Source organism: Pinus tabuliformis, chromosome 6, assembly GCF_031772625.1.
Source record: "Pinus tabuliformis cultivar Carrire ecotype Pingquan chromosome 6, CPIR1, whole genome shotgun sequence".
NCBI classification, from domain to species: domain Eukaryota; kingdom Viridiplantae; phylum Streptophyta; class Pinopsida; order Pinales; family Pinaceae; genus Pinus; species Pinus tabuliformis.
Genome location: NC_142292.1, coordinates 832,312,258 through 832,338,664, shown reverse-complemented (window position 1 = coordinate 832,338,664; position 26,407 = coordinate 832,312,258). Strand labels below are relative to the sequence as shown.

Here is a 26,407-nt window from a genome sequence, read left to right as displayed (position 1 = left end):
CACATAAAGAAGATAATTGTAAGTGTGTAGAACATATCAACTACATTCCAAAGCCAAACAAGGACAATAGGAAGATGGACTCATGATAACTTTCATTTTTTTCTCAAAAAATGAACATAACAAATGCCATGGTCTAGCAGTAGCAAAGTCTCATAATAAGATGTATGTCTCATACTAAGATGTCTGTGATGATGTCTTGCTCTGTCTCATAATAAGATGTATGTCTCATACTAAGACCTCTCTACTGGCCTCTTGTGAACATGTGAGATGCTTAATTTATTATGTATAAGATGGTTTAAATCCCACCATGGTGATTAGTTATCTCTAGAAAGGTTTATTCTATAGGTTAACAAACCTTAAACAAGGTAAAACAAAAGGTATTAAATAAAATAGATTGCAATCTACTACGGTGTCTTCACATGAATGCCATGCACAACAACATCTCCGGATGTATTTTGTTAAAGGTTTCCTGATCTTGAATCAAAACCTTGATGAATCCGCATCATAAATTATGAATGAGATGGTCTAAAGTCACTTTAAAAACGACACATCACTACTAACATGCTCTTTCATAGAAATATAGATATTACAAGCTCTAGTCACAACTACTATGGTAAGATAAAGTATTAGGATTAGAGAAAATCAAGTTTTAGGAAATCAAATTTCAGCTCATGATCAACTGCTCAAGCCTCAAAGGATTACGATACTTGCAGACAAATGAAAGAAGATTGATTGCAAATTACATTGCTATTAAATATCAACATAAGTTAACATTGATAGGAAAGGGAAAATCAATCAAACTCATGTGAGATCTCTAGAGTTTTTCTCTTAGAGATATAAGGCTGCTTGTGACAGATTTGACTTCATTGGTGGAAGAGGTATATTACTCTAGTCTTTGCTACCTCTGGGAGATTGGCAAACATTGTTGCAAATATGATATTGACTATATTTGAATTATGTAAAATACGTTTCACAGAAAAGCATACATGATACATGTATCCGATAGATTATAATTTTGATAATCTACTACGACCACATGAACATACACCACATTGATAGGTTGGTAGGAAAAATAACACATTATAAATTATGTAAAAGAAGATATCAAATCCATGGAAAGAACCACCAGAGAGTTTGGACTCCATTGAGTCAACCATTAAATTCAAAACTACATAGAACATGTATTACCGTGAACAAAGGTTGCTTCACTTCAGCATCCATAACTTTTGAAATGTAACTACATGTCTATGTTGGGCGTAAACCACTCTAGAACCTTACACTGCTTTTATACCCTTCATAGAATTCGAGTCAGCATTCAAAATGTAAGATCATTACAAAAAACTAGTGCTAGTGACTCTGGGAAAATTCCACCTACTGTTTATTCGAACAATGTGTCTTCCCTTTCTCAATCCCAAGTTCCAACAACCTTCCAACTCAAAGTGCATGAGCAAGATTCCTAAATTCATTCAAGCAAGATTGCAAAGTCTTTAGATGCTATTGCGTGACTTGTGGTTCATTCCTTAGAAGGTCCATAGCACCATGTGCAACAAGCATATCCATAAACATTTCATCAGTCAAGTAAATAGCTCCACTTTGAGTGCCACAATTAATTTATCTCGACAAGGAGTCAGGAATCCAATGTTTAAAGCGGATGGCACACATGTTCTATGAGGGCTTCACAGATACTCCTAAAATGTTGGGCAACTAAAGAACAAACTTCAATGTATGCTAATGAAGAGTTGTTGTTCCTAAATAACACATTTGAGTTGGAATGTTTAGGCTCCTTGTTTTGACCTACACGATAATTAGACACCATTCGCATTTAGCTCTTCTGCCCTCCCAATTCAGCTTCAATACGCCCACTGGAAATTTGATATTCCCTTTTCTTTGATGCACCGATCTCACTACTTGGTTGATCCGACGAAGGTGTCTCAGGGACAGTCATTTGAATTTCTTTAAGTGGATCTCTTGAATCAGACCCTCTGTTTGGTGTTGCTTGTAGGTGCCTTGGCGGAGCAACATTCTCATGTTCCTCATCCAATCCCTCTTCTTGGGGACATCCTAGATCTTCAGAAAGGTCCATAAACATTGGAGCAGACGATTGAACCTGTATCCTGTTGTTGATGCTCCAAAGCTAAAAAATACATTTCCCATTTGTATTATGGCCTATAAACCTGAGAATAAGGACTTGTCACCGAGTCCAAATGATGCCTCACAAGCTCCTTGCATTTCTTTGTCAAATTTTGGATGAAATGGTCATAGGTCCGCCTCAAAGCAACATGAAAAGCAATATAGCCTCCAACCCCAACAACAATGCTTCTCTCATAATCAGAAGAGTATTCAATTCTTGTGCACTCAATTGCAAGTTCAAATTTAAAAACAACAACAATTGTACGCCTCAAAGTAGGATCAACTGCACAAATTGTGTCCAACCAAAGTGAAGAGCACCACTCCACACTACTTTGTTGACGGAATAAAAGAAAACAGTGGGTGGGTGCTGCTAATGCCTTTACCATAGCTAAAATATCATCCGTTGTACTTTCTGGTTCACCCTTCTTTTCCTTGAGAATGAATCCAAGGGTATCAATGATTGTCAAATTTGGGTAGTAGGCATACTCTGCTCGCATCACAATAGGCTTCACAGAGACTGCATCTCAAATTTTCTGTGGATTTTCTTCAAATGATCCTCTGTTCTTCTTCTGATGGAATCAACAAAAGTAGATGACAATGCAATTGGAGCTTCATAGTCATCAAAATCCTCATCCTGAAATCGACAGTGGGGTTCTACAATAGAAGGGTCATGCACCTTTTGCAGCATCAACGACCTTCGTGTTCCCATTTCGACTTCTCTAACATTGAATATGAAGCCCAGTAGAGCTTCTAGCAGAGAACTTTTTCCATCACACTGGGCACCAAGAGAAATGATCTCGGGAATTGGGGGGCTGCTCACGAAATGCCACAGCTCTAGCTTGCAGTCGATTGTAGGCTTCGAATTGAGATCAAACATCCAGCGATGCATAGAAGTTGTCAACATATCTACTGTGTTGAGATTGCGAGTTAGATTCTTACCTCCAACATTAGTTGGGTGTCGTCATGGATGCCTTTGTCCCGGGCGTGCTACGCTAAGGAATTGAATCTCTCAGTTCAATCGGAAACATGTGAGGGGATCAAAGCCTTTTCGCTAAGAGATCTTCAACTGGAAACTCTTGTAGCTCCAGGGATTGTTCCACATGCTGTAAATGGATTGGAGAGAGGACGACAAAAATAAGACTCACTGATTGGTTGGTGTCAACAATGTTTGTCGATCCGAACCCCGCAGTGAAAATGCCTTTCAGCATAATTATGATCTTAAGAAATCTTTTTATTCAAACTGTTGTGTAATTGATGTTGTCCGATGGATGATTTAGGGCTATCACGGATGATTTCATTTGTAGATTGATTATTCAACAACCATTATGCTTTCAGGGATTTGTGCGTATTGACCTATTATTTTTGCTTTTAAACTTTGTACTTTTACGTGTTTAATGGCGAAGTTATGCAATATTTCATTCTCGAATTGACAATTGATGCACTATTGTAACCTCTTGTCAATTCTATTTATCACAACTATTTGTTATTCGAATGAAATGATAGCATCAAATCTGATGAGCAACGGAAATCGAACTACTTCCTTTCTGCCTTATAATCTCATCAGTTTCCTCGCACCTTCAGGTTTTTTTGAATAAATTGTTTTACTACTCACTACCAACAAGAACTATTTATGCGATGGTGAGATTATTGAAAGCTCTTGAACTTCCCAAGTGTTTTTGCAATCATTACATCTTTGACGAACAAGATCTATTTCATTTCGTCAAAGCTTCTCTCAAGCATCCCCTTTTCATTCTCTCATTATTTACATCTTCATTTTCACCTATCATAAAGTCCTCTTTTTAGAGGCAAGTTTCTTAATTGTTTGATCTTAAAACCTTTTTTAAATTATTAAAGATTTAAACAATAAGAAATGAATTGTATATTGTTGTACATTAATTTGTGTCTTTAATTATTTAATAATAATGTAATTTGACATTGATTGTAGAGTTAGTTTTGCATTAATCTAATTTAATATTGTAGTAAAAGGTAATAACACTTTAGGTGTATAATAGTGTATTAGAAACCTTTTAGTATTAGAACTAGATTTTTATATTGATATCAACGCATAATATAATTTATGAAACATTAAATTAATTTAAATATAATAAATTAGAATATTTTAATTTAGATTGATGTTATGTATATATTAGATCAATATTAACATTTTCTTTGGATTAACATTAAAAAGAATATCACTGTAAAATTAGGAATAATTATTTATTATTAATATAGTAATATATATTGATCTAAAAATGGAATGTACTTGTTTAAGGGTGCAAGGTATCCATTTCCAATAATTTCAACTGTGAGCTAGACACTCCAAATGACCTCTAAAAATGTATAAACTTCTTATTTCTTATACAGAGATAGACTGTAGGGGCATTCACCGGACATGTCACCTCTAAAAAGAGGATGAGTTCCAGAGGCTACCTGGCCCTCTACAGGCTCTGCCTAAAGAAATAACAAAGTAAACACTTAGAAGTCTCTGACATACACATACTTGAAGGTTAAGGTCTTGCGGAATAAGACAAGTAACTTTCTGTAGCTGAATAAGTGATTATGTGTGTATGCAAGTTATATTTATTTGCTGTTTAATACTTTATATCAGTTTGGTTTAGCATCTCATCTTCAGCAAATAAAGACATCAAAATGATAATGCAGTTCACCCCCTCCTGGGCGACATCTGTTGGACCAAGCCTCTCCAACTAGGCTTGTCCTCTTGTATTAAAATTGCTACAAAGGCTAATACAAGAATATGGGTGTCTCAAAGGACAGATCTGACTGTAAATATAAAATCAGAAGATAGGAATTAGCCAAACATGCTTTTTCCCAAACACTAAACAGTGAATTTTGTACCTGATACAGTACTTTCCCCAATTGGCTCTAGTGGCCCTTTAAACTTGCATGGAGAATTTCGAGGTGAAAATGACATCAATTGGTTCTGAAACATCTGCCATTAGACTCAGAAGGTTGAAAATAGCATACATAGGCTTTTGAATCACCAAAAACGGATGAACAGAGCCCCCAAACAGCTCCTGCACTGAAATGGCCCTGGTGGCCCTAAAAGCTTCCCTGAAGCTAAACAGTGAGAAGAATGCCTCAAAAGGAAAAATGAGCTGCGGAAATGGATTCAGAAGGCTGGAAAACTTTAGGAATGACCTTCGTTCCACATTCACTGGCTGCACAATTCCCAATGCAGCTCCCAAACTGATTTGGCCCTGGTGGCTCCTGGAACTTCCACGAAGCAAAAACACCTGCAAATGACCTCAGATGGCTGTGAAACCTGTGCTAATGGCTTCAGAAGGTTGAAGAGACCCAAAAAAAAAATTCGTCCAAAACCGACTTTCCTAGCCAAAGTTATGGCCGTTTAAAGTTTCTCCAGTTTTCCCCTAGAAAAACTCCAGCTAACTTTAGTTAACTCTAGTTAGCTCCGCCAATTATGGCGGGTCCGCCAAATTTGGCGCTCCTGCCAAAATTCCGCCAAATTAACTGCAGTTACATTTAATTTTTGGTGGTTGCCTCGGATTTCGTGCCAGGCGGAATATTCCTTTTTTAAATTTTTTTTTTTGAAAAATTAAAATTTCTAATGTTATGGACAAATTCTTCTTTTTGCCATAACTTCCTCATACGGCGACCGTTTTTCGAACCGTTTGCGGCGCCGGAATCGGGAAGACGAGCACTTTCCAGTCATTCAACTTTGAACTAGTTCTAAGAACTTTAAATTTTGAGCATTTTACGACACTTAGGACATGAGCACCTGATCACACCTCCCAAATGAGAAGGCTTTTGGTCCCCAAAAGCTCACTGAATCTCTGAACTGAACTGTACAGCACTTGAGGAACAGAAATATCCTCTTCCATTCAGCCAAAAGAGCATACTGATGCCAAAATGTCCTGCCTTATCAACTGTCGTCATGGCGAATGTTGCTGCATAAACCAAGTACTCGTCGAATCCCGACCAAGCTTGTTCGCCAGACAAACTGAAAGTTTGCAGAAACCAGCAATGAAACTTGCTGATATATGAGCTGAAATATTCCCCTGAATATCTGGGCTTGCCAGCTGTCACGATGCCCATCCATGGCACCTCCGCTCCAAAAGAAGAGCTGCCTCCCAAATGAGAAGGCTTTTACAAAGATGAAACACCTCATCATTTCTCCTCTTTACAATCTTGGAGATCAAATTAACTTTTTCCAAGTCAATATTACATTACATGCATGGTTAAAAATAAAGTAATCAACCCTTCAAGTTAATCACACATACATGTTTAAAATACAAGGAAATCATCATGATCCCTGTGCTCATGCATATCATTCTCATGCATGCAGTTTATCCTTCAATTTTTCCTTAAGTACAATCATAAGTACAAGATCCTCGATCACATGTACATGTACTTTCAAAGCTGAAATGAATATAACTTTCGCTGCAATAGAGTGAGTCTCATACTCAGCTTTTCCATCCTGCAACTTGCATTCCCTTAACAAAGAAATGCATTCAATCAAAAGACATGCAACTTCAATTGGATAAGAATTCTAACCATTTCTTACCAATCCATTTCAAAGGCACTTCCTTTAACTGCACATCGATATCAACATGTGTATCATCCTGACACATATCAATGATGGAAACTTCCTTCCCATTCTTGCCATACTCTTTCTCCCATTTCTTCAATTTTCGTGGAAGCATTGTTGGATTCAGAGTCCAACACCTTTCAGCAGTATGTCCTTGCTTATGGCAATAAGTGCAACACATGTTCACCTTCTTGATAGCATGATTTGCATTGTTCAATGGAACTTTGGCTTCTTGCCTCCTTTCCTTCAAAAGTTTCCTGTAGGTTTCCATTCTTTTCCAACATCTAGAAACATTATGGTTAACCAAACCACAAAAAGAACATGCAATTCTTTTCCAATGCTTGTGTGGAAATTTTCCATGCTTTACATGATCAACGGAAATATGATTGAAATCAGATTTATACCTTTCCCTTTCACCTTCATTACCTTCATGAGGAGATGAATCAAATGAAGAAGAAGCTCCTTTTGGAACACCATCAATCCCTTCAATGGTTTTAGAGCTTTTACCACTTCCTTGTTCAAGTGCATGCTTATGCACACCTTCTTCCTGCAAAGCATGTTTCAAACTATTGCATTCCCCAAGAATACAACCTTTACAACCTTGAGATAGAGAACCTGAAATGAAACTCCTTCTAGGAACTGTTTCCATTACCTTCATGGCTGCTTTGGAACATTCTCCATAAGATTGTCCATAACCAAGACCCAAATTCTTAGGCCTTACCTCAACCATTATTGGCTCAACTATACCTTGTGCATATTTGCCCAATCCTTTTCCTTCATATCCCATTTTGGACATCAACTTGGACCCTATGCCTCTGGTATGTTTCTCAAAAGAACCAACATAAACATTCTTATCAGAATTTGCAGACAAACTAGAATTGTTTACCTCTTCTTCAAGCTGATACTTGGCTAAGGCTTCTTTGGCAACAAGGAGTTGTGTCTCTAACTCATGCATCCTTTCCAGCTTCATGTTTGCAATATGAAGTTGGCCTTCCATTTCCTGCAATTGGTTAGAAAGCAACTGATTCTCTTCCCTCATGGAATTCAACTGCTCTTGAAGTCTAGAGCTCTTTCTTTCATCCTCATACATTTCTCTCACCATATTCATCATGATGAAAAATTCTTGCTTCAAGCCTTCATCAAAGAATCTTGTGAAGGAGGACGATTTTGAGAACTCACTTATGGAAATTGTCATTATAGAAATGAACAAAAGAGCTTCAGCAACTCAAACAACAAGTAGTTTGCAGAATAATGAAGCAGTCAATCTTCAACACTGCTTAAGACACCTTTCAAGCTACACAATCAAGCTAGTGATGTCAGTCAAGAAAACCTAGTGCTCTGATACCATCTGATCTAAAAATGGAATGTACTTGTTTAAGGGTGCAAGGTATCCATTTCCAATAATTTCAACTGTAAGCTAGACACTCCAAATGACCTCTAAAAATGTATAAACTTCTTATTTCTTATACAGAGATAGACTGTAGGGGCATTCACCGGACATGTCACCTCTAAAAAGAGGATGAGTTCCAGAGGCTACCTGGCCCTCTACAGGCTCTGCCTAAAGAAATAACAAAGTAAACACTTAGAAGTCTCTGACATACACATACTTGAAGGTTAAGGTCTTGCGGAATAAGACAAGTAACTTTCTGTAGCTGAATAAGTGATTATGTGTGTATGCAAGTTATATTTATTTGTTGTTTAATACTTTATATCAGTTTGGTTTAGCATCTCATCTTCAGCAAATAAAGACATCAAAATGATAAAGCAGTTCACCCCCTCCTGGGCTACATCTGCTGGACCAAGCCTCTCCAACTAGGCTTGTCCTCTTGTATTAAAATTGCTACAAAGGCTAATACAAGAATATGGGTGTCTCAAAGGACAGATCTAACTGTAAATATAGAATCAGAAGATAGGAATTAGCCAGACATGCTTTTTCCCAAACACTAAACAGTGAATTTTGTACCTGATACAGTACTTTCCTCAATTGGCTCTAGTGGCCCTTTAAACTTGCATGGAGAATTTCGAGGTGAAGATGACCTCAATTGGTTCTAAAACCTCTGCCATTAGACTCAGAAGGTCAAAAATAGCAGACATAGGCTTTTGAATCACCAAAAACGGATGAACAGAGCCCCCAAACAGCTCCTGCACTGAAATGGCCCTGGTGGCCCTAAAAGCTTCCCTGAAGCTAAACAGTGAGAAGAATGCCTCAAAAGGAAAAACGAGTTGCAGAAATGGATTCAGAAGGCTGGAAAACTTCAGGAATGACCTTCGTTCCACATTCACTGGCTGCATAATTCCCAATGCAGCTCCCAAATTGATTTGGCCCTGGTGGCTCCTGGAACTTCCACGAAGCAAAAACACCTGCAAATGACCTCAGATGGCTGTGAAACCTGTGCCAATGGCTTCAGAAGGTTGAAGAGACCAAAAAAAAAAATTCTTCAAAAACCGACTTTCCTAGCCAAAGTTATGGCCATTTAAAGTTTCTCCAGTTTTCCCCTAGAAAAACTCCAGCTAACTTTAGTTAACTCCAGTTAGCTCCGCCAATTATGGCGGGTCCGCCAAATTTGGCGCTCCTGCCAAAATTCCGCCAACTTAACTGCAGTTACATTTAATGTTTGGTGGTTGCCTCGGATTTCGTGCCAGGCGGAATATTCCTTTTTTAATTTTTTTTTGAAAAATTAAAATTTCTAATGTTATGGACAAATTCTTCTTTTTGCCATAACTTCCTCATACGGCGACCGTTTTTCGAACCATTTGCGGTGCCAGAATCGGGAAAACGAGCACTTTCTAGTCATTCAACTTTGAACCAGTTCTAAGCACTTTACATTTTGAACATTTACGACACTTAGGACATGAGCACCTGATCATATATAGAGTTAATAGACAAGGTATTATTATTATACATGTCCAAGGGAGTTATATTGTAATTGGTTGCTAGTCAAACTAATATGACTTTTAATAATTCTCTGTTTTGTAATAAAATTTTTAAAAGTTTTCAAAAATAATCATATTAATTCTATTTTTTTAAAGTAAAAATATATTTTGTATTTTATGAAATTCATTATTTCTAATTTTCTACTAGTTAGATACATTGAAATGACAATTTTTATGTAGTTATAATTGGAATTGTGAGTTTAAATATATAATTTAAAAAAACAAAAAAATTTAAAAATGCCACCTATTCATATGTTGTACATTATTTAATGCAAATAGTACATACCACCTATTCATAGACTGTGCATTATTATGTGTGGAGGGATTATAAATTTGGTAATATGTTGACTACCTATTACTTTGGTCAAATAGAATAAATAATTTTTAATTTTACAAAATAAAACTTTAGAGATTATTTTTTTATTTATTATAAAAAAATTATTAACATTTATCTATAATTATTATTGCTTATATTAGAACCTGCCTTGTAATTTATGATAAGATTAATTATTATTGCTTATATTAGAACCTGGCTTGTAATTTATGATAAGATGGTAACATTGAAATTTAATAGTGGTCAAATTATATCAACTTTTCTCTTCTTGATAGTTTCACAAACTCATTAGGAATAATGATACAAAAAACTTGGTTTTCATTATCTTTATCCGTCGACCATGACGATGACTAACTCCTCGTTGTAGCGTGTTACCCATTCTGCTGATTTTTCCTGGTTTATATGCCCACATAATATTAAGTTGAATTAACATATATTGACCAAAAATATTTTATATTCTTTAACTATTAAATTATTATTATTATTTTTTAAATTATATAAATTAATTTAATATATATTATATTAAAAAATTTTATACTAATAAAAATTATAATTTTTATATTATTTCTTATAAGAGAAAGATTGCAGGGTCAAATTTTAGAAAATATTTCCAATTTGCTTTTAAATTTCTCATCATATTAAAAATAAGCTTCTATATATTTTCATTTTTCTAATAAACTTTTATTATATAATAAGTGGTTGGACACTTCCACAATTATTTATATTGTTGTTGGATATTTCTAAAAAGAACTTTGTAATATTTGTGATCCGTCTAATGTTTAGGATGGTAACTCCATTCATCATCAAAGACCAAAAAGCTTTCATTATATTTTCAACATTCTCTTCACTAAGTACAATATTATCTTGAATTAAGATTAGTTTAATTGATTTAATTTTATTAACAATATTATCTTATATTATTTAATTCATTTAAATTTTATTAATAAAAAAATATTTTATAGTATTTATGATTAATTATTTATTAATTTTTGAATTATATAAATTGATTTATTATTTATTATATTAAAAGTTTATAAAATTAAACAGAACACAGTCTTGGAAAAAAGGGGAGGGGGGTCGAATCCACTATTGGGTGTACTCTATTACTGTTATTTTTGTTTCATAAATTTGAAGATTGAAAAGAGGGAATAAAAAGGATGCAGACAAAGAATCAAAATGGCATTAATGCCTTTCATTTTTTTATTTTTTTATTATTATTTTTTAGCTTGAGAGGGAGAATTCGATTCAATAGAGAAGGTGAAAACGCTGCAAATAAGAAGCACTGGGAAAAGAAATTTTTTTTTTTTCAATGCTTCTTTTGTATTTAAAATTTAAATTATGATCTCAAGAAATCTTTTTATTCAAACTGTTGTGTAATTGATGTCATCCAATGGATGATTTAGTCCCATCGCAGATCATTTCATTTTCAGATTGATTATTCAACAACCATTGTGCTTTAAGGGATTTATGCGTTTTGACCTATTATTTTTTCTTTTAAACTTGTAATTTTATGTGTTTAATGGCGAAGTTATGCAATGTTTTATTGTCGAATTGACAATTGATGCACTATTGTATCCTCTTGTCCATTCTGTTTATGAAATCTATCTGTTATTCGAATGAAATGATAACATCTGATCTGATGACCAACGAAAATCGAACTACTTCTTTTCTGCCATATCATCTCATCAGTTTCCTTGCACCTTCAAGTTTTTTTGAATAAATTTCTTTACTACTCACTACCAACAAGAGCTATTTATGTGGTGGTGAGGTTATTGAAAGCTCTTGAACTTCCCTAGTGTTTTTACAATCATTACATCTTTGATCACTGAGAACTATTTCCTTTCAACAAAGATTTTCTCAAGCATGCCCCTTTCATTATCTCATTATTTACATCTCCATTTTCACTTGTGATAAAGTCCTTTTTTAGGAAAAAAAAAAAAAAAAATTGGGCGGGTTGAGACTTGTCCAACTTTGTATTATCTTTTATTTGCAGTAATGGAAAACAGAGTATCGCCTTAGCTTACAAAAAAAAAGATAAAGTCCTTTTTTAGAGGCAAGTTTCTTAATTGTTTGATCTTAAAACCTTACTTAAATTATTAAAGATCAAACAATAAGAAAGGAAAGGAATTGCATATTGTTGTACATTAATTTGTGTATTTAATTATTTAACAATAATGTAATTTGACATTGATTGTAGAGTTAGTTTTGCATTAATTTAATTTAATATTGTAGTAAAAGGTAATAACACTATAGGTGTAGAATAATATATTAAAAACCTTTTAGTATTAGAACTAGATTATTATATTGATATCATGGCATAATATAATTTATGAAACATTAAATATATTTATATATAATAGATTAGAATATTTTAATTTAGATTGATGTTGTGCATATATTAGAATAATATTAACATTTTATTGGGACTAACATTAGATAGAATATCATTGTAAAATTAGGAATAATTATTTAGTATTAATATAGTAATATATATAGAGTTAGTAGATAAGGTATTATTATTATAGTATTATTATATTATAGTTCATTATTATGAACAATATTAATAGGGATAACATAACTTGATAGATATATATATTAACATACAACTAAAATAACATTAGTATTAACATTTACTTACCAACGTGTCTTAGGATTAACAGTTATTGTTATCTTGACATAGGATAAGTAATATTACTTTAGATAAGAATAACACTTAAATTAGGCTAGACTACCACTTAGATTGACATAGGTTAACCCTAAGTGCGGTTTAGCTGAGCCATTAATTGAACTTAAGGATTTACTTCTTTGCAAGAGCTTTGCAAGAAGGTAGATCCGATATTTCTCTTTCTATTGATAAGAAATAGAAACATCACAAGTTGGAAAGAAGGGAAAGAGGGTAACTAGACCCAATCGAACCAGTCAGAACCACCATTCCAAACATAAAAGGATCCGATTTAACTTCTCGACTCGGTGGTCTCTATTACATGTTCATGAGGTCATTTTGGACCATCAACAATACATCATCATCATATTGCAACGTTTAATGATGCTGCCCTCCCACTCTTGACACCGAGGCCCAGAGACGTAACCCACACTGGGTGAAATCTGTTATCAATGTGTGTGTCTCCTTTGTTTTGATGGTCGTCCTTATGTTTCATCTTATTTAAAGCATGCACATGTGGCTTTTCATACTCTTTCACATGCAATTATTCTAACATCATACAAGTAAAAGATCTTAGTTAATTCTGGTAACTGAAGAGATTCAGATCAAGTTTAGTACCAGACCGGTCTTCTCGCTGATGTGAATTGCTAGTGCGAATGATTGAACGTGTAACAAGAAGGGAAATGGAGAACAACAAATATCTCTACGAGGGCCTCCTCAAGATAGCACACATGGTGGACATAATGTATGTGAATTATGAGGAGAAGATGGTAAGATAGGAATGGGAGAAAGAACGAGCAGAGGACGATGCTCCATCTACCCCGTTGAGTGAACAATCTTCTTCTTCATCATCTTCTCATCATTCAAATGAGGAGATCAGTGAGAGCCTTCAAGCAAAGAATGTTGAATTGAGGAGACTTTAGGAGAGGAAAAAGAGGAGAAGCAGAGGTCGTAGCTTCATTTACGAGTCATGGAAGAGGCCTTGGAAAAGTTGAAGCGTAACGAAGGCTTAGCAAAGCCATCATCACCTGTTTTAGAATCGAAAGTTGAGGTAAACTTTGTTGATCGTTCTTCAGTTTTATTTTCACATGACACTAGTTTTGTTAGAAGCATGGAAGTACCCATTTCAGGAACTGGCATGAGACTCCTTACCAATATGGGGCATAAAGGAGGAGGACTTGGTGTTAATGGCCAAGGAATTACTTAATCATTGGAGGTTGTACAAAGACCTTGATTTGCAGGTTTGGGATACACTAAAGGGGAGTGCTCAAAGGCATCAGAATATTCCAAGACATTGTCGAAGCCATTGAGGAAAGAGGATAATTGGAACACATCAAAATCCTCCCATGACAATGCACATTGCAGAGGAAGAGCTAAGGCAAGCTCCCATCACCATGAATAGACTCATGCAAATAACGACAGATTTAAATATATAATACAATATTGTAATATTCCTAATTAGCCATGGCTAATTGGAATATTTGATTTTGCCCAATTTTTGCCTTCTATAGTTATTTATAAATAAAAAAGTGAGGACGGGGGACATAACTCACTTTAAGAATAAAAAGTCACTTCCTAGTAGCACAACGTTGTGACTTAAGGAGGAGCCAAGGGGGCCAAAGGGGGACGCAGAAATGGGGCCCACGCAGACACATGGAGGGACTGTGCAGGAGTGAAGAACACATGGCAAGAGGGGAATCACATAGGAGGAGGTGAGCCTATGGATTGCGAGAGGCAGAGGCTATAAAATAGAGAGGAGCCCCCTCATTTTGATCATTTAGTTATGTGCATTTTGAGCTAGTCGTTTCGACTTCTGAGCACGCTAGCTGTTTAGCTAATCTGCAACACTGTTTAGTGCATTGAGTGTCTCCGTTCGGAGATCTCACCCTTAGCCCCGGGGGACTTCGAGTGCCTGCTCGGGCAAGGTATTTCTATCGGTATTTCAGTAGTAGTTTTATCAACATTTCAGTAGTAGTTTCATCAACATTTTGGAGGACTGCGCAGCAATGGGAGAGGGACGCAGTTCTTTTTGGTTGTAGTGCTGGATTGGGGTTTTGCAGGTGGAGTTATGCTGGGAGATTGAGCAAGGGTCCAGCTCTTGTCTCATTGGAGGATTTTTGGCAGGGTTTCAGGCAGTGTTTCAGGCAGAGTTTAGAGGGGTTTTCTTCAGTGGCAGCACAGGGCATTGAGGAACTGCGCAGAACCCCAAGAGGGTGTTTTTCGGGGGTCGGCCATTCCAGGAAAGCTTTCTAGGTTTTTCTGGGTTTCTTGAGTAGAGGCCGAATCTAGAGTTTCAGCTTTTTCTGAGGAGGGGAGCAGCCCCAAATCATCATTTGTTTTCTAGCAGTAACATCCACACAAAGAGGCCATTCTTGCCATTCTGAGAGTATTTCTTCACTTGCCTTGTGCAAGTAGAGGTGCCATCTTTCTAATCACCTCTTGTACTCATTTTATTGCTCAGTATAATAAAATGGCTTAGCATTTCTCGCTGCATTTCTTGTGTATCTGCTTATATTTCTGGTTTACATTATTATATGTTGTTCCACTGTTATTTTATCACTTCTGGGTTATTATATCATTTGCACATATTTGGTTGGAGTTTTTGCTGGGGTTTGAGGAATATTCTGTGTTAGGAATATTACAGAGGTATCAGAGCATAGATTTGGCTCAGCCTATGGAGCTAGCAATCTATGACACCAGGGGAAAAACCCTACATTTGTTACAGAGGTAGGAGGTACAGAGACACTGGACGTAGGTTGGAGAATACCTACGGGGAGGGGATTGTGTTCTTGTGGTGGAAGTAGAATAGGTGGAGCCTGTGGTAGACGCAGAACAGAGAGAGCCAGTAGTGGACGCATAACAGATGGCCGACGAGGACGGGAAGAGATTTGCGGATATGCTCCTCAAATCAGTGCAGGATCTATCGAGGCAGATTGAGGTGATGGGGCAGAGATTCACGGCAGTAGAGGCCAGACAGCATGAGAGCCCATGAGTTTTTCAGGTTGGTGAGGGATCAGGTGCATCCCATCACTTACCAGAGCAGTGTGATACTGCGCAGCAGGTGGCCTCACATGCCCCTACACACTCTACCATGCCCACTTTCTTAGGAGCAGACACGGGGGCCATAACCCAGCAGGAGGTAGAGCTCGGACATATGGGCGATTATTTTGCAGAGTACCAGGCCTATGGGCAGGAGTTTAGGGAAGTCCTCTCATTCAGAGATTTTGTTCAGCTCCAGCGGGATAGCAGACCTCGTGACCATCACAGGGGGTACCGGCATTACCATGATGGCGACACCCACCGTGCAGCGAGTCGATTCCACTTGCCTACATTTGATGGCTCATCAAATAGTTCGACAAAGTCTTGGGTGGAGAAGCTGGACATTTATTTCCAACTTAACCAGATGTCAGAGGTAGAGGCCATCAAGGTGGCAACATTGCATTTGGATGGCGAGGCCCAGGATTGGTGGTTTCATGGGATGGTTACACTTGGGCACTCTACAGTGACGACATATGCTGAGTTTACCAGGAGATTGATGGAGCGATTTAACCGGGGGAATCCAGAGCAGCATTTTGTTGAGCTGACAAGGCTCAAACAGATAGGGAGCCCAGAGACCTACATTGCAGATTTCTTGAGGGTCTCCGTGATGGTGCCAGACCTATCCACGGTGCGGAGGGTCTATATGTATGTTGAGGGGTTAGCAGAGCCACTTCGAGGTTTAGTCCGATCCACTAAACCAACCACACTCCAGGACGCTATTAGCAGGACCCGGGACTTACAGGATGTTTTACCCAGGACCTGGACACCTTACCCCCAGAGACAGACTTTTTAGTCTAAGGGGAAGGATGTGAGGATTCCTCCTCCAAAGGGGAATCTAGGATGACTACAGCTTGACGACGATGCTAGGAGGGAGCTGAAGAAGAAGCGGTTGTGCTTCACCTGTCAAGAGCCATGGGCACCAAGACATAGATGTGTTGTTGGCAAAGCACATTTTATTGAGGTCTTCTCTGAGAGTAGTGGAGAAGAGGATGACGAGGAGGATGTGGAGGCAGGAGATAGCCATGCCATACAGGGACCTTTGCCACCTCCACCACCAGTAGCAGGTGGTGCATCTTTTGCACCCACTGGAGGGGCCCTTGCAGCATTTGCGAGGAGTTCCCAAGTATCTGACGCTAAGCGTATGAGGGACAGTACGTGGCCAGCGCGTATCAGTTTTGGTTGACAGTGGGGCAACCCACAACTTCATCGATGCACAGATGGTTGAGCGGAGAGGTATTCAGACAGAGAGCTTCAATGGGTTTTCAGTATTGGTCCCAGGAGATCAGACCATGACAATGGGCACCTACATATTGACTAACCACTTTTTCGTGGTCGATATTCCGGACACCAACATGATACTGGGTGTTCAGTGGCCTATTACTCAAGGGAAGGTCACGACGAATTGGAAGACCCTAGAGATGGAGTGGGACGATGAGAAGACAGGGAGGCATGAGAAGATACGGGGATAGCACACATATCCGCCTCAGACTGTGTCGGCTCATCGGATGGAGGCAGTCTTCTGGAAGGGAGACATAGAGTGGGAAATGGAGCTACCTGCATCAAAGGCAAGGACTACAGGGCAGACGGTACATCCAGGGATCCAGTCCATCCTTGATCGGTATGCCATAATGTTTGGAGAGATTCCACCAGGACAACCACCGGATCGGGGGTTTGAGCACACTATCGAGCTTGAGCAGAGCATCCAGGCAGTGATCACCACCCCCTATAGGCACCCCAAGGCCTATCGAGATGAGATTGAGCGTGCTATCCAGGAGTTGCTGGCTCTTGGGCACATTCGACCAAGCACGAGTCCTTTTGCTTCTTCTGTGGTGTTGGTGAAGAAGAAGGACGGTACGCTGAGGATGTGCATTGACTACAGGGCCCTGAACAAGAAGACCCTGAAGAACAGGTACCCCATACCCAGGATCGATGAGTTGATGGACGAGTTGAGAGGGGCACGCTTCTTCTCAGAGATTGATTTGAGATCGGGGTATCATCAGATTCGCGTGAGGGAGCAGGACATTCCCAAGACCGCCTTCAGGTGTCACTATGGGCAATTTGAGTTCTTGGTTATGCCTTTTGGGCTAACCAACGCCCTAGCTACATTTCAGTCCTGTATGAATCACATCTTCCGTAATCACTTGAGGAAGTTTGTGTTGGTATTCTTCGATGATATTCTCATTTATAGTAGGACTTGGGAGGAGCATCTCCAGCACATCGAGACAGTATTGCATATCTTACAGGAGCAACAATTCTATGCCAAACTCTCCAAGTGTGAGTTTGGGTTGACAGAGATGTTGTATCTGGGACACATCATAGGAGTGGACAGAGTGAGAGTCCACGAGGAGAAGATCAGGGCCATTAGAGAATGGCTGGAGCCAAGAAATGTGACAGAACTTCGAGGATTCATTGGAATTTGTACTTACTACCGGAAGTTCGTCAAAGGTTTCTCACAACTTGCTGCACCCCTAATAGATTTGACGAGGAAGGGGGATTTTAGTTGGTCAGATACAACGCAGCGAGCCTTTGACAGGATCAAGGAGGTTATGAGCAGCTGCCAGTGCTTGCATTGCCAGATTTTACACAGCCTTTTGTTTTGGAGTGTGATGCGTCGGGAGAGGGGATCAGCGCAGTATTGATGCAGGGAGGTCACCCTATAGCCTTTGAGAGCCGGAAGCTCCTTCCGCACGAGAGGTTGTATCCTATATACGACAAGGAGACGCTGGCCATCATGCATGCATTGGCTAAGTACCGGTAGTATTTGGTGGGCAACAGGTTCAGGGTGAGGACTGATCACAACAGCCTCAAGTTCTTTTTGGAGCAGAAGCAGTTACAGGAGAGGCAGCAAAAGTGGATCAGTAAGATCCAAGCATATGAATTTGACATTGAGTATGTCAAGGGTAAGAACAATGTGGTAGCAGATGCCCTTTCACGTAGACCAGCCACGTTGTCTCTTATGAGCTCGGATACAGACTGGAGGGCTCGACTCTTAGTAGAGTACTCCAAGGACAGGTTTTCATGTGAGATTCTGGATGGGCGGGTGGCAGATGACAGGTACAGGGTGATCGATGAGATCATCTATTACAGGGATCAGATCTTCTTGACTGAGGGGTCTCAGCTCAAGAAGAAGATACTCCAGGCATCACATGACTCACCATTGGCAGGCCATCAGGGGTTTACCAAAACCTACAGGGCCATTATAGAGAGGTTCTCATGGAAGGGCCTCAAGGAGGATGTACTCCAACATGTCAGGGAGTGAGATGTTTGCCAAAGGAACAAGGGGGAGATGAGCCATCCCGCGGGACTATTGCAGCCTTTTCCAATTCCGGAGGGGAAATGGGAGAGTATTTCAATGGACTTCATCACAGGGTTGCTCATGGTACAGGGCAAGGATTGATTTTGTCGTCGTTGATCGGCTGACGAAGTACGCACATTTCTTTGCCATATCCGCACATTATACAGCAACACAAGTGGCCGAGCTGTTCTTCAAGGAGATCTTCAGGCTACATGGTCTTCCTAAGACCATCGTCAGTGATAGGGACAACCGTTTTATGGGCGGGTTATGGCAGGAGATTTTCCGATTGGTGGGCACGGAGTTGACACCAAGTACCAGTTATCACCCACAGACGGATGGGCAGACAGAGATAGTTAACAAGTGGCTAGAGGTCTACTTGCGTAACTATGTCAGTAGGCAGCAGCGAGCATGGCTGAGGTGGCTGCATCTAGGGGAGTACTGCTACAATACTTCACATCACATGTCCATTGGTATGTCACCATTCTATGCTTTATATGGGTACCATCCTTTATCTTTTGCTGACGAGATGTTTGGTGATAGCAAGGCTCCTAGAGCCAAGATATGGATCCAAGAGTGTCAGGATATTCTTCGAGCTCTCAAGGATGACATGGCTATAGCATAGAACCATCAGAAGCTGTATGCCAATAGGGGTCAGGTGGAGAGACAGTTCGAGGTAGGGGACATGGTCTACCTACGGTTACAGCCATACCGACAGTCGTCACTAAAACAGAAGGGGGCTGAGAAGCTTAAGCCCCTCTTTTATGGGCCGTACAGGGTGATATGCAGGGTTGGATAGGTTGCATATGAGTTGGAGCTGCCCCAAGGCAGCAAGATTCATAACATTTTCCATGTATCATGCCTAAAAAAGTCATTGGGGCAGCAGGTGACAGTGACAGATGAGCTACCACCCATGGATGACGAGGGGCATTTGGTATTGCAGCCGGAGGCTATCATTGATACCAGGGAGAGGCAGCTGCGGAGCAGGACGGTTCGGGAATTCTTAGTGAGGTGGAAGAATTTACCGGATGAGGATGCTACTTGGGAGAGTGAGAAGATCTTGTAGCATCCATCACTTCAGTTGCTTGAGGACAAGCAACATTTTGCCGACGGAGACTGTAATATTCCTAATTAGCCATGGCTAATTGGAATATTTGATTTTGCCCAATTTTTTACTTCTATTGTTATTTATAAATAAAAGAGTGAGGATGGGGGACATAACTCACTTTAAGAATAAAAAGTCACTTCCTAGTAGCACAACGTTGTGACTTAAGGAGGACCAAGGGGGCCAAAGGGGGACGTAGAAATGGGGCCCACACAGACACATGGAGGGATTGCGCAGGAGGGAAGAACACATGGAAAGAGGGGAATCACGTAGGAGGAGGTGAGCCTAGGGATTGTGAGAGGCAGAGGCTATAAAATAGAGAGGAGCCCCCTCATTTTGATCATTCAATGATGTGCATTTTGAGCTAGTTGTTTCGACTTCTGAGCACGCTGACTGTTTAGCTGGTCTGTAGCACTGTTTAGTGCATTGAGTATCTTCGTTTGGAGATCTCACCCTTAGCCCCGGGGGACTTCGAGTACCTGCTCGGGCAAGGTATTTCTATCGGTATTTCAACAGTAGTTTTATCAGCATTTTGGAGGACTGCGCAGCACTGGGAGAGGGACGCAGTTCTTTTTGGTTGTAGTGCTGGATTGGAGTTTTGCAGGTGGAGTTATGCTGGGAGATTGAGTAGGCGTCCAACTCTTGTTTCATTGGAGGATTTTTGGCAGGGTTTCAGGTAGTGTTTCAGGCAGAGTTTAGAGGGGTTTTCTTCAGTGGCAGCGCAGGGCATTGAGGAACTGCGCAAAACCCCAAAAGGGTGTTTTTTGGGGGTCGGCCATTCCAGGAAAGCTTTCTGGGTTTCTTGAGTGGAGGCCGAATCCAGAGTTTCAACTTTTTCTGAGGAGGGGAGCAGCCCCAAATCATCATTTTTTTCTAGCAGCAGCAGTAGCATAACAACAACATCCACACAGATAGGCCATTCTTATCATTCTGAGAGTATTTCTACACTTGCCTTGTGCAAGTCGAGGTGCCATCTGTCTAATCACCTCTTGTACTCATTTTATTGCTCAGTATAATAAAATGGCTTAGCATTTCTCGCTGCATTTCTTGTGTATCTGCTTATATTTCTGATTTACATTATTATATGTTGTTCCACTATTATTTTATCACTTCTAGGTTATTATATCATTTGCACATATTTGGTTGGAGTTTTTGCTAGGGTTTGAGGAATATTTTGGGTTAGGAATATTACAAATATGAACAAAACAAGATTGAAGAAACAAGTAACAGATGGAACGTATAAGGAGATAAAATGTCTGTTAAGCTTCAAGGTTGACCAATCTAAGCCTTAAGGTACCCTCTAAAGAAACATTGTGTTTAAGACTCATAGAAATGTTGCCTAATGAGCCAATAAGGCATACGCTTTAACACAAGCACATAAAGAAGATAATTGTAAATGTGTAGAACATATCAACTACACTCCAGAGCCTAACAAGGACAATAGGAAGATGGAGTCATGATAACTTTCATTCTTTGCTCTAAAAACTGAACATAACAAATGCCATGGTCTAGCAGTAGCAAAGTCTCATAATAAGATGTATGTCTCATACTAAGATGTCTATGATGACGTCTTGCTTTGTATCATAATAAGATGTATCTCTCATACTAAGACCTCTCTACGGGCCTCTTGAGAACATGTGAGATGCTCAATTATTATGTATAAGATGGTTTAAATCCCACCATGGTGATTAATTATCTCTAGAAAGGTTCATTCTATAGGTTAACTAATCTTAAACAAGGTAAAACAAAAGGTATTAAATAAAATAGATTGCAATCTACTAAGGTGTCTTCACATGAATGCCATGCACAACAACATCTCCGGATGTCTTTTGTTAAAGGTTTCCTAATCTTGAATCAGAACCTTGATGAATCCGCATCATAAATTATGTATGAAATGCTCTAAAGTCACTTTAAAAGCGACACATCACTACTAACATGCTCCTTCATAGAAATATAGATATTACAAGCTCTAGTCACAACTACTCTAGTAAGATAAAGTATTAGGACTAGAGAAAATCAAGTTTCAGGAAATCAAATTTCAGCTCATGATCAACTCCTCAAGCCTCACAAGATTACGATACTTGCAGACAAATGAAAGAAGAATGATTGCAAATTACATTGCTATTAAATATCAACATAAGTTAACATTGATAAGTAAGGGAAAATCAATCAAACTCATGTGAGATCTCTAGACTTTTTCTCTTAGAGATACAAGGTTGCTTGTGACAGATTTGACTTCATTGATGGAAGAGGTATATTACTCTAGTCTTTGCTACCTCTGGGAGATTGGCAAGCATTGTTTCAAATATGATTTGACTTTATTTAAATTATGTAAAATACGTTTCACGGAAAAGCATACATGATACATGTATCCGAGAGATTGTAATTTTGATAATCTACTAAGACCACATGAACATACACCACATTGATAGGTTGGTAGGAAAAATAACACATTATAAATTACGTAAAAGAAGATATCAAATCCATGGAAAGAACCACGAGAGAGTTTGGACTCCATTGATTCAACCATTAAAGTCAAAAATACATAGAATATGTATTACCTTGAACAAAGGTTGCTTCACTTCGGCATCCAGAACTTCTGAAATGTAACTGCATGTGTATGTTGGGTCTAAACCACTCTTGAACCTTACAAGGCTTTTATACCCTGCATAGAATTCGAGTCAGCATTCAAAATATAAGATCATTACAAAAAACTAGTGCTAGTGACTCTGGGAAAGTTCCACCTACTGTTTATTTGAACAGTGTGTCTTCCCTTTCTCAATCCCAAGTTCCAACAACCTTCCAACTTAAAGTGCATGAGCAAGATTCCTAGATTCATTCAAGCAAGATTGCAAAGTCTTCAGACACTTTTGCGTGACTTGCGATTCATTCTTTCTGCAACTCCATATTTCTTAGGTGTGTATGGAGTAGTCTTTTGCCATGCTATACCACACTTCTTACATAATTCTTTAAATTCCTTACTGCTTCTTACACTATTAAAAATTATACTCTTATATTATTTCTTATAAGAGAAAGATTGCATGGTCAAATTCTAGAAAATATTTCCAATTTGCTTTTAAATTTCTCATCATATTAGAAATAAACTTTTATATAGTTTCATTTTTCTAATAAACTTTTATTATATAATAAGTGGTTGGACAGTTCCACAATTATTCATATTGTTGTTGGATATCTCTAAAAAGAACTGTGTAATATTTGTGATCCGTCTACTGTTTAGGATGGTAACTCCATTCATCAATTTTATTAACAATATTATCTTATATTATTTAATTCATTTAAATTTTATTAATAAGAAATTATTTTATAGTATTTATGGTTAATTATCAATTAATTTTTTGAATTATATAAATTGATTTATTATTTATTATATTAAAATTTTATAAAATTAAAATTTATATCATTAAATAAAATAAAATGGAACACAATCTTTCCAAATGAAAAAAAGACACATAACATAGTATAAAACAAAATTGCATGATCACATTCTAGAAAACATTTCTAATATGATTTTAAAGTCTATAGCCCTATTGCAAATAAACTTTCATTAAAAAAAGTGTTGTACATTATTTTTGTAAATTGCATGATCACATTCTAGAAAACATTTCCGATTTGATTTTAAAGCCTATAATTGTATCACAATTGTTTTTTTATAGCACAAGGTAGTAGGGATTTGGTAATAGGTTGACCACCTATTACTTTTGCCAAACATGGTAAATAATGTTGAATTACAAATAACCAAATACCTCAATTTGCCAATCACTAGAATCTAAATTGACCAAATTCTAAATCTTAATATTAACTGGAATTTAATATTTTTACTTTGATTTAATTACGTTTAAACAAAGTGGCAAGAAGTAGCTACTATGTAGCCCTTGTTTAATACTTAACGCACATATAGTACTTAACACATTAAACTAATCCTCAAAAGAAATTTAAAAAATCAAATGTTGTACATTATTTAATACAGATAGTACTTGACACATTAAACTAATTCTTAAAAAAAGTCAAATGTATTTATTATTGGCCAATTTATAATAATTACATTTAGTTATTTTAACAAATTAAATGTTTAATTTATTTGATTGACTTTGGTTTTTTTATTCTATATATTATAATTTTATTATTATTATATAAGTGGTATTAAATAAAATATTGATTTGTAATTTGTTTTGTTTTATTTTTTAATTAATTTTATTGTGCATATTTTATTTAAAAACTTCTAAATATTGATTTACAATTTTATTTGTATATTTAACTTTTCTTTATATACAAGTATGTTATATTTGTATAGTACAAAGTAATTATTGTTCAATATTTATTTCAATATTTCTACACATTTAATATGATACTTTACTTTGCATATTTTTATAATGTTTTATTTTTATATTTTTATATGAATTGGTTTTTAGTTGTGTTATTTTTTATTTTCCTCAATTTAAGATATTAGAATTCAAATATATGTATACTTTCATATTTTTATATCTATTAATATTATCTAGATAGAAATTAATTCATATTTTAAAATTTTCTTATATATATATATATATATATATATATATTAAAAACTTTTCTTTTTATATTTTACAATTCAAACTATTCACATTTTTAGTTTAATATTTTCCTTTTCCTTTTAAATACCACTTGCCCAAAAACCATAACTCATTTCAAAATCAAAATATTTTAACCCTATATTCCAGGTTTTTAAAATATATTAACTCTATATTATAGTACCTTATAATTATTCTCAAGAGAATTATTGTACTATCAATTATTTTTGTCATAAGAGGCAAGTACTAAGCAACAACATTGCGTATTACACTTGTTATAATATTATAGATTTTTATAAATAAAAAATTAACCGGAATGAGTATAGTTTATATTAAAAAAATTACGCCCATTCATAACAAAATTGGGTCTTTACATCGGTTTATCACTGCTTCAACAAGCTGATACAAATTTCTTGGTCCATCTAGACTATTGCAGTAGCTATGTCTATCTTGGTTACAAAATTTTTTCATTTTGGGATATCTACAACTATAACTTCGAAAAAATTGAAGTAAGACATATATACATTTATAGTTCATCATTTTAATAACACAAAAACAAAACCAATATAGAGATGGTCAGATATCCATAGGGGTTGGGTTGTTTAGATCTAGTGCCGCGGAGGCCTCTTCTAAATCCTTGGGATTTCCTTGGTTGGTCATGTCCTCCACATTTGCCTCCAAACTATCCTCTATTGCATCCACCTTGAGCTTCAAATTATCCAGCTGGTTACCAAGAGCGTCCACTTCGTCCTTGAGCTGCCTGATACGTTCCTTTTTCTCAATTTCCCTTTTCTGCATGTTCATATTCTCATGCATTTGCTGATGCATGTTGTGTTGAAGTTTTGACAATGCTTCCCGCAGGTCCCAATGATCTTGAACACAGGTGAGACAGGAGGGTATGTATCTACCACCTTGCACCGAGGAACTGGCTCTCAGCCCACCCGTCCTTGGCCTGTGGTTTCCCCACGTGCCCTACCAAGAACAATATTTAGGCCTCTGCATGTTGGCTTCCAAAACTGCGCTTTTTATCGTTTTCTAGAATTTGGCACTATTTTCCTCAATCTCCCACAAACAGGCACCCTCACACACCCATAATTGGCTGCCCTGTTCCTGGGTGAGAATGCACTGTCACACCTCACTCCTACTCCAATTCTCCTCCCTCTTCCAGAGAAAATTACTAACCCACCCGGTGTCCCAAATCCAGTCCGACAACAAACACTCTAGACAACCCAAGCCAAACACCTGCGACCTGCCAATTATGCTCAAAATTTCTTGATTTTCCTTCCAAACCTAAGATAGATAGACCTTCTTACCCTCATTACTACTCTTCACATCATAATGCCCAGCCTCCATAACACTGAAACTGATACACAACAGCCTCGGCTCTAGCCACCAGGCTTTCGTAGAGGCCATTGTCCCACTCTCAAACCTTATGACATACAAAATCTACATACCTGTATGCACTTTATAACTACTACTTGACCTGGAGGTGATGCAGAGATGAGCGAGGAGATTGTTGTAATCGAGATCCCATGAGTATTCCATCATAAATCCACCCTCCTCCATTAATTTCCCATCAGGCTCCTGTTCTCTATCAGTCATTGTGGGACAAATGAGCTCGACCTCACTGAGGTTTTGAATTAAATTTTGCTTTGTAAAATTCAAATCCTTGCATGCGCCGCCCATTTCTCCAAGAACCAGGGCCGAAACGATGAGGCCACACACTATGACATATTCATGAAACATGTGTGGTACCAAATTTCCATGGGATGCCAT

The 26,407-nt window shown here is 37.7% G+C and overlaps 1 pseudogene; it reads right to left on the bottom strand.

Moving 5' to 3' along the window:
* Positions 1–1,494: 1,494 nt before the first annotated feature.
* Positions 1,495–26,407, bottom strand: LOC149261416 (dynamin-related protein 5A-like; annotated as a pseudogene).